Source organism: Schistosoma haematobium, chromosome 1 (assembly GCF_000699445.3).
Source record: "Schistosoma haematobium chromosome 1, whole genome shotgun sequence".
Classification (NCBI taxonomy): Eukaryota; Metazoa; Platyhelminthes; class Trematoda; order Strigeidida; family Schistosomatidae; genus Schistosoma; species Schistosoma haematobium.
The window spans coordinates 17,684,943-17,705,790 of NC_067196.1; positions in this window are offsets into that span (position 1 = coordinate 17,684,943).

Genomic DNA, 20,848 nt, shown 5'->3' on the forward strand with positions numbered 1-20,848 from the left:
TCAGTCGTATCAGTATGGGGTTGTAGAGATTATTAAATTTTTGATTGAGATCATGAACCGATTATTGTTAGACCACCACTGGAAATTTGGAAGCAATGGACAACAGTTTCGTCCTATTGTGCAGTGTACAGTCGTAACATATCTATTCAGGACAATTAGAAACTTTAAACAAATAGTTTCCAAGCATTAACTTGAAAATAGTTTATGAAATATCTAATGATTAAATTAGTTTAGTTTATTGTTAAACAGTCTATCGATGTTCTCTAAATGGAGAATGCTGTTCATTATTCAGCAGTGTGGTTTTCGATGGCTTGTTCGGTTTAAACATAGTTTCTATCACTAATGAATACTAACTGAAGAACTACCTGTCTTGTTTTATTCACATGGAAGTTCCCATTCAGACATTTCCCAAAAGTGTGAACAGAGCTAAGAAACTTTTCTTGAAGGTTCTACACTAATATTATATTTATCATTTGTCATAATAATTGAGTGATACTAATTGCGTAGAACTGCTACATGATAGTATTATAATTTTACTAGTGAAAATAAAAACAATTGCTCGAAACTAACTAATCAATTGCACTAAGCAGGACGAGGTAATGTACAGTAGGATCAGCAAAATATTTTAACATTAAGTGAATTTAGTGGAAACTGCGTAAGGACAACCATATGAGTATTACAATCACTAAGATTTTGTTTAAATAGGAGAGTGAAAGAAATCCAGAAATATCTAGAAAACGTGTGTTCAAACAAAGCCATGTTTTAAATAGTTTTTATTTGTTCTGATGGTCAAGATAGATAGATGAGTTGTACAAATTTCTTTTGAGTATGAAGGTTATGTTTATAAAAGTGAACTGCAATTGCTTCAGCAGTATGCAGATGAGTCTGAAAGATGTGCAGTGAATTCAATTAAATTTGGTGTAAAACTCGAAATTTTTTAAATGAACCAACATTACATCTTGTGTAAATAAAAGATACGAGAAAAATGTTTAATAATCCATTCGTTTTAGTTTGTATTTCACTAGTTATGTAAATCAACAATGGTAAATAGGATCGAACCTGGGACCTTCTAGTTATGTGTTGAGTACAATATCAATACACTATAACCTTGTAATAAAGTCATCAACATTTTAAAAATTCAGTTGCTCTGAGATGTTGTAGGTCTATTAATTTTGTATGTGGATAGACGAAAATTGTAATGATTTATAATAAATTGTACAACTTCGTGTTTAAAGGTATGTCGCTTATCAACACAATGTATGAAAGTTAAAATCGACTTAATAAAAGAATCTAAGTTGTTGATTGTCAATTTTGTATCCAGATAAACTGGAATAACTTCTTCCAAGAACATTCATCAAATACTGAATGAAATCAGTTTACCCAATTTTACCCCAAATCCTTCAGTGAATAAGAAAATTTGGAGCATTAACTTCAAAATATATTTTGTTAATCTCGAACAAATTGTTTCAGCAGCCCCATTATTAAAACATAAAATTGAGTTTCACAGGAAGAGAAATCATTAGAATTCTAATTTTATGCAGATTTTATCATTTCTACTTATGTTACCAATGAGAATATTCTGTGAACAATTGAGTGAATGAAACACAAAAATGAGAAAAAACACCGGTTCCATTATACCAGTATTACAATTTGGAAGCTTGAAAACTTTGAGTTCATTACAAACATTATTTGTTGTGAGCCCGTTTTACAACATTTTCAACAAAATCGACACAAAAGTGGTTTTGAAATTCATATGAAAGTTTATTAAAATATAGATCAGATGATAATTCAATTAGAGGGTTAAATTTCATTTTATATGAGAAATAATTCTTCATCTTCATTCAATAGTTGCTTAGTGAACAAAAACAGATTATTTTTTTATTCAGCTTAATTAATTCAAAATAGAAAGTCACCTTAGTAGCATTCGTCAACGAAACTCATATCTATATAAGATACATGATTTAGTAATAAACATAAGCACAAATCAATAAATAATCTGAAGTACTGCGAAAACATAGGACTATGTTAATTATCACTATGGAGTTGTGGAGATTGCTAAGTTTTTGATTGAGATCATGAATGGAATGATGTGAGACTACCATTGAAAACCTGGAAGCACTGGACGGCCGTCTCGTCCTAGTATGGGACACCTTAGCAATGTGCATCCACTATTCCGCACGCATGATTCAAACCCAAGATATTCGATGAGGTGCGCGAGCGCCTAACCTCTAGATCACTGAGCCGACATCCAATGGTGTTAATGTCTATCTACTGGGGTCCTTTGTCTTGTCGTCATTTAGATCAGACAATGTTGTCGACGGGCTGTCCACTTGAGTGGCCCGAGATCTGACTCGAAGTAGATCGTATGAATGATTGTTATTGAATGATTGCTGTCGAAATGTATATGTCACCTATCTTCGTATATAATCATCGACTTAAGTCGCGTTAGTCAATAACGTAATTAAATAGGTCAAATAACGAGAATGAAATTTTGACTACTTATATTTTGTATATGAAGTGAATGGAATAAAGCGAGGCGAAACGACACGCAGTGGAGATGGCGGGTAAGCTAACTCCATTTAACCGAGCGTTAATCAATATTTATAATCATACAATAATAGGCTACAGACATGTGATGAATAGGATAAGAAGTGTACACCCATATGCGCTCATATAAAAACAGTCAAGATTGATAAGCCAATAATTAACAATGTCAAAATATAACTCAAGTAGAATGAATAGATTGGCCTGTTCGAAAGCTGAAATAAGGTATATGGGCATAACATAATAACTGACACTACATCTAACTCCAACTAATCCACGAAATTGAGCGACACATTCACCATTGTCTTCAGTGAGTTACTATCTCACAACCGAATTTACTTAGAGTAAGTCAACGATTATTCGTTGATCTTCAGAAATAACTCTGAAGGTTTTTATTATGATATACTTTACGAATACAATTTATCATTATTCTATTCACTATGTAAGCAATTGAACAAATTAGTGTTCACTTTTTCTCCAGACAGTAATGATAATTCATTGAAAAAGACTATCATTATTTATTAGTTACTGCATAGTGCTAACACTTACAGAAAATACTTAGCTTTTACGCTTCTTTCATTTTTGCATGATGTTAATTTCGAATTAAATCTTAAGATTTAACATTTGTCTTTAAATGTTGCTTTCAATTCATTAAATTCAACAAAGACAACTAATAAACCGGAAGGCAGCATTTAAATCATAATCAATCGTTTTATAAAGAAAACCAAAACGATAAATTATTATAATAACGATCCATCTTAATTGTCTTTTATAATAAATAAGTATTAAAAAGCGTATGATTCATTTTTACACAATACATTCACGATCACAATTACACAAAATAACAAATAAGTGAACTATGGTTTCGATCTTCCTATATAACAAACATAGACATAAAGCGTTTGTCTAAGTAGAAAAAAACATTTCAAGTCATCTCATCAGTTTGTATGAAACTACTTCTATAAATCTGGTGTTCATCTTGTTGTGTTAATGATGTATAACAACTTGGACCGATGCATATATTTGCGTGGTCCTACGTTGTAGCTGACTAACTGACTGATGAAACTGATCTAATTCCAACACGTAGATTTATTTTATTCAGTAGCTTCCGTAAGTAATAGTATTGTGATGTGTGCTACTGATATCGACAAATAGAAGTAGTATTTATCATCAATCGAAAGTGAAATACGTGGAGGTAGAAAGTTAAGAAAATCGAAAAAGAGTGAACGAGGACAGAGTACAATTGATTTGGAAATGAAAGAACAATAAAGCCTTAGACAATTGATTGACATTTTTCAAATGAAGTATTTTTATTGTATGGATCTCAGATTTTAACTAAGATGTCCAGTAATTTTGTGTTCAAATACATTCGATTATCCTGCACTTGTATGTTCTCGTTCGTTATAGTATTAGTAAATACAGATTGTTAATAGGGGTTAGTAATATTCTGACAGTATTTAACAGTAATAATAATAATAATAATAATAATAATAATAATAATCAAATTGTTACAAATGAAAACATGAAGTTTGTTTTTTCTATCCACCTGTATGTGTTTTGTACTTTTTTTATTTATTCTATACGATTCACTAACCATAATCATTTTTCAATTGGATACCATTCAAAAACTGATAGTGTTGCACTCACTTATTAATTACTATATGTTCAAAAGATTTCACATCATTTCAATCTGAGGAAAACAATTTTTGTTTTGTTTTGAGAAGAGCTAATAAAATCGACAACAACAAAATGAAGTTGATTCTGTTATTAGTTTTACTGATCCTTTTGAATATCGATTTATCAAAGTGAGCTGGGCATTGTTTTTTTACTTTTCATTGAAATGGTTCAATCTTATAACTTGTTTAGTTGTTTCTTTTTCTAAAAACAAACAAACAAACAAACTTTGATTGAACACGTAAAAATGATTCTTGTTATGTAATTTTCGGTATTATTTTAAACTGTTGATGAACGTTTACAGCTACTCGTAGTGGAACCATTGAGTTATAACATTTAAAATTGACAGAAAAAAATGCAAAGTAACGTTTTTAACTGAAGAACCAATGAATATCAGTTTGGAATGAAGAATTAGCTCACTATAATATGAGCTGCAAGAATTCGATCCTATACTCGGTCAAAAATAGGATCTTTTAATGTATCAAGTTGAACAGTAACATTTGTCGACCAAATCATAATTTATAAATAGAAGATTTAGAAATGGAATGAATGGGCGATATAATTCATAAATTCAGACTTATTCGTTTGAATTGTATACTACTTGTAACCAGAATTTTACCGTACAATTTAATTAATTTGCAAGCAACATTTAGGTCAGCCTCGTTTTCAGAACTACCTATGTGTGAACGCAGTTGTTCCTAGAATCTACTTTTGGCTTTCTCGTCACTTACTTCAATTCTAATGGGTATTCTTAGAGTGGCTTTTCTGCATTCAGTGAGGCGCAAGCAAATGTGTGCTCGTATTAGAGAATGATCATAGTCTAAACATGTACTCCGGAATGAGCGACAGTCTTCTATCGAGTCTCTCCAACGATGACTGATGGCAATATGGTCTATTTGAGTCTATCGTTGGTTTGGTGCAGGCGGTCGCCATGTTAAATGATGTCTCTCCTTATGCTTAAAATCGATGCTTGCTAATAATGAATGATTGTCTGAGCACAGTTGCAGCAGGCGATCACCATTATCTGTTCTCTGAGCCGAGATTCTGTAATACTCTTATAAATGTCTTTCTGTTTGGTTTGAGCTAACTACGTGGGTATTAAAATCACCTGCTACGAGTACTATGAATATGAATATAGTGATAGTTTGTCCTGTAAGAGTTATGAGGGCGGTTATCACTGCCGGTTGCCCACACCGTGGGAGGGTTGTTCTAGAGGTACCTGAAGAGGAAATTAGATTAGAGGTGACCTTAGCGACATGAGAGCGTGATCACGGTGCCCAAGGCACAACTGATTGAGGTCACACACAACATTTATATGAGTTATCTTCGTAATCGCTCCGTACTTGTTGAGTCGAGGTGTGCATTTTTACGGCAGACCATTTTTAACTCCACCCTTCCCTGTGTGAAGGCAGCATCACTATTATGCTGATCGTCTGAAGGAAACAATTTATTGTCGTCACACCTTTGAACAGTCGGCAGTACGACTTCTCCCTCGAACCCTGGGTTTGTTGCTTTTAGACTTACCGCTCCTCAACCAACCTGTCTGACATGGCAGGACCTTGAGAAACGATTGTTTAAACTAGTATAGCTCCATTTAGCATTTTATCACACTGAATAATAACAGTGCAAGCCTATTCACTATATCAAGCCTGAAAATATGTTTGAAGAAAAGAGAAACTCAGTGAATAGAAGTAGCACCCTTTTCATAATCAATCAAATGCTCTGATGCGAAATAAAAAAATATAAAAATTGCATTCCTTGCGTTCAAAATTATACTTCGTTAAATCACTATACTTCTGTGGTATGGATCGAAATGTAAGTGATTATGATTTCCCTACTGAAATTTGAATTCTGTTTAGAGCATATAGATTACAATTTTTTACTGTTCAACTATCCTCAATTAGTTTACACGCTAAAAATTGGTCTTCAGCTGATCTGCAGCCATCACGTATTAGCTTATAATTAAGCTAGTCCATTGATAGGACTAAAACGTTTTGTATAGATTACCATTTTGACTACCAAGTTTTTGGTTTTGACGATGCTATACGAGCTTTCAATAAATTCGTCAATTTCAACATTCACCTGGACTAAAACCTTTGCTGTTCTTTCATATTTTATCCAACAACATTCTAACTTTAATGGTTCAAATCATGAATCAGTTGAAGCTAGACCACCATCGGAAACCTGGAAGCACTGGACGACCGTTCCGTCCTATTGTGGGACGCCTGAGCAGTGCACATCTACGACGGCCGTTCAGTGTTCCCACGTTTTCCATGGTGGTTTAGCTTCAATTGACTCATGATCTCAACCATTGAAATTATATACCTAATTATTATATGATTACATTGAGAATCAACAGTATATATGTAAATGCGTTTACCATTCTTCAACTCATATTCTCGTGATCACTATAATAATTTTTCTTTTTCTTTTTATTTTAGACAAATTCCAGCTCAATTACGTGATCAGTCTCATGAGGTAATCTACAAGGAAAATTAAATTCTACACATAATTTAATTCTTTTCTCTTTTTTATTAAAAAACGAAATAGAATATGGATTATGAAATGAAAATGATGAAGGGAACACAACAAGTAATTATTCAGTCTTCTGGACAAAATCAAACTATCACTGGGTCAATATTAGAAACAGATAAATTAGAACGAAAATTTCATTTACTTATAGCTACAGGTAGGTTACTTAACTTGATTTTATCTTTTTTCCCTAGTTTTCTATGGTTGTTTATAAGAAATAATGTTAAATGAAAATATATTAAAAAATTAAAAAAAAACAGAACAAAACACGAAATTTGTTATGTCTAGAGCTTAGATTCTTAATATAACGAGTATAACTTGAGCAATCGAACTCTAGAACCCTCCCAAGTCGCAAATGAAAAAAGCAGGAGAAGACTGAAGAAAGTGCTTATTTGACAATAATCTAAATGTATAGAAAATCATGAGTAATTATAGATATTAACATTTGTTAAATCAACATTATCATTCAACCCGTCCGCAAGGAGGTATATTATGCTATTGCCCAATAGTAGCACGTTGATATTCCAGAAAGCTCCACTACGTTCTGATTCGATGGAATTTTTCGACTCTTCTAGGGCCTCTGGAGGCCTTGTCGTAGTTCTCGGGAGCTTTCCCAACCGTTCAGCGAAGGGCCCTCTTTTCAATGAATTTGTTATCAAGCTGTAAAATTGAATATATATATATATATTTGTCAAAGTATTAATTCCGTGAGGAAATGTGAACACGAACATCCAAGATAACGTAATAGAAAGATTGTAATACTAGATTACGTGATACGAATAATAACAATAGACTTAGTACGTTAGTAACGAATTATAACGCGCATGTAATAAGATGACTAAAATGTTGTTGTTACAATAATTAAAGGTCATTAAAGATCATAGAAGTGTAGAAAATAAATAAGGTGATATGATGAGCACTTATGAATAAAATAATGAGAATATGAGACATAAGTAAACGAGGGGTGCAGTAATAATAATAATAATAATAATTTTTAATAGGTATCATTACCAAGGTTTGATTTGATAATTTCGAATAAATTGAGCATTGGTTAGATTGTTATAAATAATTTAATATATTTGTAATATCCCAATAAGTAGAAGAAATTAGATCTTCTGACGTTTCGTGACTCATTGTAAGCCACTTATTCAGAGAATAAATGACGATTGATCGCACATAATATTCTTATTGTTCCGTTGTACTATTTAAACTTGAATTAATTTTGATTTGGTTATTTATTGAAAGAAAATATATTTGTTTTTGTATATTTTCCAGTTATTGGTATTATTGATAACCAAATAAATGGACCGAATTCCCCATGATGATGCAAAATCTGGCAGGCAGATAATATTTTTCTTTTATTGTCTGCATAAGTCATGAATAGATAAACTAATTTGAACTTTGGGAAAAAACTGATTTTCTTTTTTGATTTGTAAAAAATAAAAAAATGATTTTCATTTATGATGATTATTAATAAAAGTTTTAGTTACATTGGTTTAGTTATAAATGGTTCTATTTAAAAAGGGGATTGAATAAGTTGTGATTGGGGGATGTGTGTTTTTTTACAATAAATAAGCCCTAAATGAATTTCAACACAATCACTTTAAACGTCGCACCTCCAATTGAGAAAAGAGATTTATTTTTAAATCTGACAAGGAAAAAGTAATACTTTAAGGGATCGTTATTACATGATAAATAAATGATTCACAATACATCGAAAAAAAAACAACCATTTTTAGAATCAGATCTAAATAAATCAGTCGTATCAGTATGGGGTTGTAGAGATTATTAAATTTTTGATTGAGATCATGAACCGATTATTGTTAGACCACCACTGGAAATTTGGAAGCAATGGACAACAGTTTCGTCCTATTGTGCAGTGTACAGTCGTAACATATCTATTCAGGACAATTAGAAACTTTAAACAAATAGTTTCCAAGCATTAACTTGAAAATAGTTTATGAAATATCTAATGATTAAATTAGTTTAGTTTATTGTTAAACAGTCTATCGATGTTCTCTAAATGGAGAATGCTGTTCATTATTCAGCAGTGTGGTTTTCGATGGCTTGTTCGGTTTAAACATAGTTTCTATCACTAATGAATACTAACTGAAGAACTACCTGTCTTGTTTTATTCACATGGAAGTTCCCATTCAGACATTTCCCAAAAGTGTGAACAGAGCTAAGAAACTTTTCTTGAAGGTTCTACACTAATATTATATTTATCATTTGTCATAATAATTGAGTGATACTAATTGCGTAGAACTGCTACATGATAGTATTATAATTTTACTAGTGAAAATAAAAACAATTGCTCGAAACTAACTAATCAATTGCACTAAGCAGGACGAGGTAATGTACAGTAGGATCAGCAAAATATTTTAACATTAAGTGAATTTAGTGGAAACTGCGTAAGGACAACCATATGAGTATTACAATCACTAAGATTTTGTTTAAATAGGAGAGTGAAAGAAATCCAGAAATATCTAGAAAACGTGTGTTCAAACAAAGCCATGTTTTAAATAGTTTTTATTTGTTCTGATGGTCAAGATAGATAGATGAGTTGTACAAATTTCTTTTGAGTATGAAGGTTATGTTTATAAAAGTGAACTGCAATTGCTTCAGCAGTATGCAGATGAGTCTGAAAGATGTGCAGTGAATTCAATTAAATTTGGTGTAAAACTCGAAATTTTTTAAATGAACCAACATTACATCTTGTGTAAATAAAAGATACGAGAAAAATGTTTAATAATCCATTCGTTTTAGTTTGTATTTCACTAGTTATGTAAATCAACAATGGTAAATAGGATCGAACCTGGGACCTTCTAGTTATGTGTTGAGTACAATATCAATACACTATAACCTTGTAATAAAGTCATCAACATTTTAAAAATTCAGTTGCTCTGAGATGTTGTAGGTCTATTAATTTTGTATGTGGATAGACGAAAATTGTAATGATTTATAATAAATTGTACAACTTCGTGTTTAAAGGTATGTCGCTTATCAACACAATGTATGAAAGTTAAAATCGACTTAATAAAAGAATCTAAGTTGTTGATTGTCAATTTTGTATCCAGATAAACTGGAATAACTTCTTCCAAGAACATTCATCAAATACTGAATGAAATCAGTTTACCCAATTTTACCCCAAATCCTTCAGTGAATAAGAAAATTTGGAGCATTAACTTCAAAATATATTTTGTTAATCTCGAACAAATTGTTTCAGCAGCCCCATTATTAAAACATAAAATTGAGTTTCACAGGAAGAGAAATCATTAGAATTCTAATTTTATGCAGATTTTATCATTTCTACTTATGTTACCAATGAGAATATTCTGTGAACAATTGAGTGAATGAAACACAAAAATGAGAAAAAACACCGGTTCCATTATACCAGTATTACAATTTGGAAGCTTGAAAACTTTGAGTTCATTACAAACATTATTTGTTGTGAGCCCGTTTTACAACATTTTCAACAAAATCGACACAAAAGTGGTTTTGAAATTCATATGAAAGTTTATTAAAATATAGATCAGATGATAATTCAATTAGAGGGTTAAATTTCATTTTATATGAGAAATAATTCTTCATCTTCATTCAATAGTTGCTTAGTGAACAAAAACAGATTATTTTTTTATTCAGCTTAATTAATTCAAAATAGAAAGTCACCTTAGTAGCATTCGTCAACGAAACTCATATCTATATAAGATACATGATTTAGTAATAAACATAAGCACAAATCAATAAATAATCTGAAGTACTGCGAAAACATAGGACTATGTTAATTATCACTATGGAGTTGTGGAGATTGCTAAGTTTTTGATTGAGATCATGAATGGAATGATGTGAGACTACCATTGAAAACCTGGAAGCACTGGACGGCCGTCTCGTCCTAGTATGGGACACCTTAGCAATGTGCATCCACTATTCCGCACGCATGATTCAAACCCAAGATATTCGATGAGGTGCGCGAGCGCCTAACCTCTAGATCACTGAGCCGACATCCAATGGTGTTAATGTCTATCTACTGGGGTCCTTTGTCTTGTCGTCATTTAGATCAGACAATGTTGTCGACGGGCTGTCCACTTGAGTGGCCCGAGATCTGACTCGAAGTAGATCGTATGAATGATTGTTATTGAATGATTGCTGTCGAAATGTATATGTCACCTATCTTCGTATATAATCATCGACTTAAGTCGCGTTAGTCAATAACGTAATTAAATAGGTCAAATAACGAGAATGAAATTTTGACTACTTATATTTTGTATATGAAGTGAATGGAATAAAGCGAGGCGAAACGACACGCAGTGGAGATGGCGGGTAAGCTAACTCCATTTAACCGAGCGTTAATCAATATTTATAATCATACAATAATAGGCTACAGACATGTGATGAATAGGATAAGAAGTGTACACCCATATGCGCTCATATAAAAACAGTCAAGATTGATAAGCCAATAATTAACAATGTCAAAATATAACTCAAGTAGAATGAATAGATTGGCCTGTTCGAAAGCTGAAATAAGGTATATGGGCATAACATAATAACTGACACTACATCTAACTCCAACTAATCCACGAAATTGAGCGACACATTCACCATTGTCTTCAGTGAGTTACTATCTCACAACCGAATTTACTTAGAGTAAGTCAACGATTATTCGTTGATCTTCAGAAATAACTCTGAAGGTTTTTATTATGATATACTTTACGAATACAATTTATCATTATTCTATTCACTATGTAAGCAATTGAACAAATTAGTGTTCACTTTTTCTCCAGACAGTAATGATAATTCATTGAAAAAGACTATCATTATTTATTAGTTACTGCATAGTGCTAACACTTACAGAAAATACTTAGCTTTTACGCTTCTTTCATTTTTGCATGATGTTAATTTCGAATTAAATCTTAAGATTTAACATTTGTCTTTAAATGTTGCTTTCAATTCATTAAATTCAACAAAGACAACTAATAAACCGGAAGGCAGCATTTAAATCATAATCAATCGTTTTATAAAGAAAACCAAAACGATAAATTATTATAATAACGATCCATCTTAATTGTCTTTTATAATAAATAAGTATTAAAAAGCGTATGATTCATTTTTACACAATACATTCACGATCACAATTACACAAAATAACAAATAAGTGAACTATGGTTTCGATCTTCCTATATAACAAACATAGACATAAAGCGTTTGTCTAAGTAGAAAAAAACATTTCAAGTCATCTCATCAGTTTGTATGAAACTACTTCTATAAATCTGGTGTTCATCTTGTTGTGTTAATGATGTATAACAACTTGGACCGATGCATATATTTGCGTGGTCCTACGTTGTAGCTGACTAACTGACTGATGAAACTGATCTAATTCCAACACGTAGATTTATTTTATTCAGTAGCTTCCGTAAGTAATAGTATTGTGATGTGTGCTACTGATATCGACAAATAGAAGTAGTATTTATCATCAATCGAAAGTGAAATACGTGGAGGTAGAAAGTTAAGAAAATCGAAAAAGAGTGAACGAGGACAGAGTACAATTGATTTGGAAATGAAAGAACAATAAAGCCTTAGACAATTGATTGACATTTTTCAAATGAAGTATTTTTATTGTATGGATCTCAGATTTTAACTAAGATGTCCAGTAATTTTGTGTTCAAATACATTCGATTATCCTGCACTTGTATGTTCTCGTTCGTTATAGTATTAGTAAATACAGATTGTTAATAGGGGTTAGTAATATTCTGACAGTATTTAACAGTAATAATAATAATAATAATAATAATAATAAAATTGTTACAAATGAAAACATGAAGTTTGTTTTTTCTATCCACCTGTATGTGTTTTGTACTTTTTTTTATTTATTCTATACGATTCACTAACCATAATCATTTTTCAATTGGATACCATTCAAAAACTGATAGTGTTGCACTCACTTATTAATTACTATATGTTCAAAAGATTTCACATCATTTCAATCTGAGGAAAACAATTTTTGTTTTGTTTTGAGAAGAGCTAATAAAATCGACAACAACAAAATGAAGTTGATTCTGTTATTAGTTTTACTGATCCTTTTGAATATCGATTTATCAAAGTGAGCTGGGCATTGTTTTTTTACTTTTCATTGAAATGGTTCAATCTTATAACTTGTTTAGTTGTTTCTTTTTCTAAAAACAAACAAACAAACAAACTTTGATTGAACACGTAAAAATGATTCTTGTTATGTAATTTTCGGTATTATTTTAAACTGTTGATGAACGTTTACAGCTACTCGTAGTGGAACCATTGAGTTATAACATTTAAAATTGACCGGTAAAAAATGCAAAGTAGCATCAATGGTACGAGATTATACGGTTTTAGCCAAGGAGACCTGCTTGTTGATTTGGGATAGGTTATGTTCGTTGAAGGCTCCAATGTGTAGTTTGGGGTGACGTTTCAGTAGACGCGGGCAGTTTTTCGAGCACTAGAATCGTTGACTATGGTGACACTTGAGGAGGAAGTCAAAAGAGGAAGTTTGGAGTTGAAAGTCGATGTAAGAGGAATGATAGGAAGTGGAGACGGAGGTTGATTATGAATACAGTGGTCTTGAGTGCTGTTAGAGGTATGAGGGCGGTTATCACTTCCCGGTTGCTCACACCGTGGGAGGGTAGTTCTAGAGGTACCTGAAGAGAAAATTGGATTAAAGGTGATCATAGTGACATGAGAGCGTGATCGCAGTGCCCAAGGGACAACTGATTGAAGTCGGTCACATACAACATTTATATGAGTTATCTTCGTAATCGCTCCGTACTTGTTGAGTCGAGGTGTGCATTTTTACGGCAGACCATTTTTAACTCCACCCTTCCCTGTGTGAAGGCAGCATCACTATTATGCTGATCGTCTGAAGGAAACAATTTATTGTCGTCACACCTTTGAACAGTCGGCAGTACGACTTCTCCCTCGAACCCTGGGTTTGTTGCTTTTAGACTTACCGCTCCTCAACCAACCTGTCTGACATGGCAGGACCTTGAGAAACGATTGTTTAAACTAGTATAGCTCCATTTAGCATTTTATCACACTGAATAATAACAGTGCAAGCCTATTCACTATATCAAGCCTGAAAATATGTTTGAAGAAAAGAGAAACTCAGTGAATAGAAGTAGCACCCCTTTTCATAATCAATCAAATACTCTGATGCGAAATAAAAAAATATAAAAATTGCATTCCCTGCGTTCAAAATTATACTTCGTTAAATCACTATACTTCTGTGGTATGGATCGAAATGTAAGTGATTATGATTTCCCTACTGAAATTTGAATTCTGTTTAGAGCATATAGATTACAATTTTTACTGTTCAACTATCCTCAATTAGTTTACACGCTAAAAATTGGTCTTCAGCTGATCTGCAGCCATCACGTATTAGCTTATAATTAAGCTAGTCCATTGATAGGACTAAAACGTTTTGTATAGATTACCATTTTGACTACCAAGTTTTTGGTTTTGACGATGCTATACGAGCTTTCAATAAATTCGTCAATTTCAACATTCACCTGGACTAAAACCTTTGCTGTTCTTTCATATTTTATCCAACAACATTCTAACTTTAATGGTTCAAATCATGAATCAGTTGAAGCTAGACCACCATCGGAAACCTGGAAGCACTGGACGACCGTTCCGTCCTATTGTGGGACGCCTGAGCAGTGCACATCTACGACGGCCGTTCAGTGTTCCCACGTTTTCCATGGTGGTTTAGCTTCAATTGACTCATGATCTCAACCATTGAAATTATATACCTAATTATTATATGATTACATTGAGAATCAACAGTATATATGTAAATGCGTTTACCATTCTTCAACTCATATTCTCGTGATCACTATAATAATTTTTCTTTTTTCTTTTTATTTTAGACAAATTCCAGCTCAATTACGTGATCAGTCTCATGAGGTAATCTACAAGGAAAATTAAATTCTACACATAATTTAATTCTTTTCTCTTTTTTTATTAAAAAACGAAATAGAATATGGATTGTGTAATGAAGACGATAAAGAGAATACAACAAGTAATTATTCAGTCTTCTGGACAAAATCAAACTATCACTGGGTCAATATTAGAAACAGATAACTTAGAACAAAAATTACATTTGCTTATAGCTACAGGTAGGTTACTTAACTTGGTTTTACCTTTTACTTTCTAGTTTTCTATGGTTTAAATAAGAAAGAAAGATTAGTTCAGCGAAGAGTTCTCTTTTCGGCGAATTTATTTTCAAAGCTGCACAATCGCAAATATATATACTTATTTTTACAGGGTGATAATAATACTGATAATATACTTATGTTATACATGGTGACGGTGAGGTTAAATAAACAAAGGTATTAGAAAAATTTTTTTTAAAACAAGGAAAGTTTGATAGTTAATGGCCTAGATATTCATCGAGTAAGGGTAGCTCAGCATGATAAAATAACATAAAATGTTGAAACAGAGATGAAATGTAATCGGAATGATCGTGGAAATAAAAACAAACCGGTTGGGGGTACAAGATTTGAAGGGAGGATGGAAGGTGAAGCAGGTGGCTGTAAAAGAACAAGAGTATGAAGAAAGAGAAAAATTTTATTAATACCTTAAGACCATGGTAAAAGAAGAGGTTGTACCAGTCTCTTTTGTACACATAATTCCGGTTTTTCAAAATGTATGGCTATTGCCTCGGCGATGCAAAGAAGATGCAGTCTAATTGTCTTAGGAAGGCTTCTACTTACCTTGTAGATGACTTTGAACGCAGAGTCTGTCTTGAGTGACCTGTGTTCACAAGGTGTTCGATTATAGAACTTCTTATTGAGCCGCTGCCTCCTCTTCTTATGTGTACAAAAGAGACTGGTACAACCTCTTCTTTTACCATGGTCTTAAGGTATTAATAAAATTTTTCTCTTTCTTCATACTCTTGTTCTTTTACAGCCACCTGCTTCACCTTCCATCCTCCCTTCAAATCTTGTACCCCCAACCGGTTTGTTTTTATTTCCACGATCATTCCGATTACATTTCATCTCTGTTTCAACATTTTATGTTATTTTATCATGCTGAGCTACCCTTACTCGATGAATATCTAGGCCATTAACTATCAAACTTTCCTTGTTTTAAAAAAAATTTTTCTAATACCTTTGTTTATTTAACCTCACCGTCACCATGTATAACATAAGTATATTATCAGTATTATTATCACCCTGTAAAAATAAGTATATATATTTGCGATTGTGCAGCTTTGAAAATAAATTCGCCGAAAAGAGAACTCTTCGCTGAACTAATCTTTCTTTCTTATTTAATGTCATAATGGGTGTATTCCGTTTATTAAAAAATTCCAAGGACCATTCGACAGTAAAGGAACTTAATGAGTTTCTGCGTTTTTCTGTCAAACTTGCGGAAGTGAATGCGAAGATTACTTTTCTATGGTTGTTTATAAGAAATAATATTAAATGAAAATATATTAAAAAATTTAAAAAAAACAGAACAAAACACGACGTTTGTTATGTCTAGAGCTTAGATTCTTAATATAACGAGTATAACTTGAGCAATCGAACTCTAGAACCCTCCCAAGTCGCAAATGAAAAAAGCAGGAGAAGACTGAAGAAAGTGCTTATTTGACAATAATCTAAATGTATAGAAAATCATGAGTAATTATAGATATTAACATTTGTTAAATCAACATTATCATTCAACCCATCCGCAAGGAGGTATATTATGCTATTGCCCAATAGTAGCACGTTGATATTCCAGAAAGCTCCACTACGTTCTGATTCGATGGAATTTTTCGACTCTTCTAGGGCCTCTGGAGGCCTTGTCGTAGTTCTCGGGAGCTTTCCCAACCGTTCAGCGAAGGGCCCTCTTTTCAATGAATTTGATATCAAGCTGTAAAATTGAATATATATATATATATTTGTCAAAGTATTAATTCCGTGAGGAAATGTGAGCACGAATATCCAAGATAACGTAATAGAAAGATTGTAATACTAGATTACGTGATACGAATAATAACAATAGACTTAGTACGTTAGTAACGAATTATAACGCGCATGTAATAAGATGACTAAAATGTTGTTGTTACAATAATTAAAGGTCATTAAAGATCATAGAAGTGTAGAAAATAAATAAAGTGATATGATGAGCACTTATGAATAAAATAATGAGAATATGAGACATAAGTAAACGAGGGGTGCAGTAATAATAATAATAATAATAATAATAATTTTTAATAGGTATCATTACCAAGGTTTGATTTGATAATTTCGAATAAATTGAGCATTGGTTAGATTGTTATAAATAATTTAATATATTTGTAATATCCCAATAAGTAGAAGAAATTAGATCTTCTGACGTTTCGTGACTCATTGTAAGCCACTTATTCAGAGAATAAATGACGATTGATCGCACATAATATTCTTATTGTTCCGTTGTACTATTTAAACTTGAATTAATTTTGATTTGGTTATTTATTGAAAGAAAATATATTTGTTTTTGTATATTTTCCAGTTATTGGTATTATTGATAACCAAATAAATGGACCGAATTCCCCATGATGATGCAAAATCTGGCAGGCAGATAATATTTTTCTTTTATTGTCTGCATAAGTCATGAATAGATAAACTAATTTGAACTTTGGGAAAAAACTGATTTTCTTTTTTGATTTGTAAAAAATAAAAAAATGATTTTCATTTATGATGATTATTAATAAAAGTTTTAGTTACATTGGTTTAGTTATAAATGGTTCTATTTAAAAAGGGGGATTGAATAAGTTGTGATTGGGGGATGTGTGTTTTTTTACAATAAATAAGCCCTAAATGAATTTCAACACAATCACTTTAAACGTCGCACCTCCAATTGAGAAAAGAGATTTATTTTTAAATCTGACAAGGAAAAAGTAATACTTTAAGGGATCGTTATTACATGATAAATAAATGATTCACAATACATCGAAAAAAACAACCATTTTTAGAATCAGATCTAAATAAATCAGTCGTATCAGTATGGGGTTGTAGAGATTATTAAATTTTTGATTGAGATCATGAACCGATTATTGTTAGACCACCACTGGAAATTTGGAAGCAATGGACAACAGTTTCGTCCTATTGTGCAGTGTACAGTCGTAACATATCTATTCAGGACAATTAGAAACTTTAAACAAATAGTTTCCAAGCATTAACTTGAAAATAGTTTATGAAATATCTAATGATTAAATTAGTTTAGTTTATTGTTAAACAGTCTATCGATGTTCTCTAAATGGAGAATGCTGTTCATTATTCAGCAGTGTGGTTTTCGATGGCTTGTTCGGTTTAAACATAGTTTCTATCACTAATGAATACTAACTGAAGAACTACCTGTCTTGTTTTATTCACATGGAAGTTCCCATTCAGACATTTCCCAAAAGTGTGAACAGAGCTAAGAAACTTTTCTTGAAGGTTCTACACTAATATTATATTTATCATTTGTCATAATAATTGAGTGATACTAATTGCGTAGAACTGCTACATGATAGTATTATAATTTTACTAGTGAAAATAAAAACAATTGCTCGAAACTAACTAATCAATTGCACTAAGCAGGACGAGGTAATGTACAGTAGGATCAGCAAAATATTTTAACATTAAGTGAATTTAGTGGAAACTGCGTAAGGACAACCATATGAGTATTACAATCACTAAGATTTTGTTTAAATAGGAGAGTGAAAGAAATCCAGAAATATCTAGAAAACGTGTGTTCAAACAAAGCCATGTTTTAAATAGTTTTTATTTGCTCTGATGGTCAAGGTGAGAAAGAACAACGGTTCCATTATATCATTACTACAATTTGGAAGCTTGAAAACTTGGAATTCATTACAAACATTATTTTGTAAGGACGTTTTACAACATTTTCAACAAAATCGACACAAAAGTGGTTTTGAAATTCATATGAATGTTTATTAAAATATAGATCAGATGATAATTCAATTAGAGGGTTAAATTTCATTGTATATGAGAAATAATTCTTCATCTTCATTCAATAGTTGCTTAGTGAACAAAAACAGATTATTTTTTTATTCAGCTTAATTAATTAAAAATAGAATGTTACCTTAGTAGTATTCGTCAACGAAACTAAAATTCTGCACGCATGATTCAAACCCAAGACCTTCAGTCCCGCACGCGAGCGCCTAAACTCTAGGACACTGAGCCGACATTCAACGGTGTGGACGTTTAACTTCCGTCGATGCATGAATGGCTGCCCAATCATTCATCCATTGTCTGAGGTAGATACCTGTCTCTACCCTACACGGATTGAAATTCACTGGTCACGGTTCCTCACTAGAATATCAGGAAATTACATTGGAATCAGTCACCAGTGAGCACATGATGATTATTATCAGTGAGGAGTTGTGGAGGTCGTTAATTTTTTTATTCAGATCGTGAACCGATTGATGTTAAATTACCTCCAAATTTCCTGGTACGGCCGAGGATGGGAAGAGTCAGCTCTCCCACTCGAAATGCTTTCACATATCCACGCGCATACAGCCACTACCGGGGAAGTTCTACTTACTGCGAAGATGTTATTTACGAAATTGAGAGGACAAAAAACAAATATTCGGCGCTTTAACCGGGTTGGTTGGTGGATATGGAGGATCCACCTAGGGGGAGTTGAAAAATCCTGATTCCAAACTAACGATGCACATGGGCTTCAGGATCCTGAAGGCACGAATGGCGTATGAACCAGTTGTTGGTCACAGGCTATCATGGGACTGCATCTCCTGACGATGCTCCTCTGCCGTGTGGATTGGACATGTAGGTCGATGGCTACAGATGTAGCCCCCTAAGAAGACCACCTGCTTCGGTTTGGGCACCCTTGCAGTATCATAGTCCACACACCAATCAAGTGACTTGTTTGACGCCTACATATTCGGTGCCCCTTTGTACCAATATTTATGTGTTCAAATAAATAAATAAATAACCATTGAAAACCATGAAACGTATCTTTTGTACATGTCAATTAATTTTACCTTAACAGTAAAAAAGTAATCGGTTTGTTGTTTATTGAGAAATCCTGGAACTCGATGAATTACATGTTTATAAATAAATAATATATTTGTAATATCCCAATGAGTAGAAAAATTACATTTCCTGACGTTCATTGACTTAGTGTAAGCCACTTCTTCAGAGAATAAATAAATCTAATTTTTCTACTCATTAAGATATTACAAATATTTTATTTAATTATAACAATCTACCCAATGCTCAATTTATTCGAAATTATCAAGTCTAACCTTGGTAATGATGTGGTACGTGCTACTTATATTGATATAAGTAGTATATGACGCGAGTCGGGAATGTAATGTCTGGCAGAAGAAGATGTGGAAGATCAAGAAAGGAAGAGCGGGAATAGAAAGCAATTAGTATGGAAATGCAAGAACAACGAAGTTCGAGACAATTATTGAACATTTTGCAAATTAAGTACTATAGTATGGTTTTTCTATTTTACCAAGTAACTGTAGTTTCATGCTAAATATAATTCGGTTGTTCTCACCTGTGTTCTCCTTCACTACAATGATACCTACAAATTACGTGTTTAGTTTACAGCTATTACTTAACTGAACAGCAAAATATATGTGATCAATCAAGAAAATTAATCCAGTAATTAAATGCCTAACCGATTACGTCATGATGGCGGCCTGTTTGAATATTGAGCTACCTGTTCCTGATATCAACACATCTCAACAAGTTACCTGTATTTTATTTGTTGTAACACATCATTTTATCTATAAATTACATAAAACCTATTTAGGCGTGTTTATGAAAAGTTTACGACCTTCTGCTGTACAAGTTACAAAAATTTAAAATTGGAGCTATCGTGATGGCTAGGATTGTGCATTGAAAAGAATGACTATTATTCAAATGTCAATTCCTGAACTGCTAACATTTAATTGGTGATCACTCAATATTTATTATCAGGATAGATGAAGAAATAAGGAAAGTAAACTTGTTAAAATACTTTGTGCTGAGAATTCTATATTGTACCAAAAAATATAGTATTGAATAAAGTCATTAGTAATAATAATAATAATCTTAGATCAAAATCCTGTTTTTTTGTTCTAGAAATTATT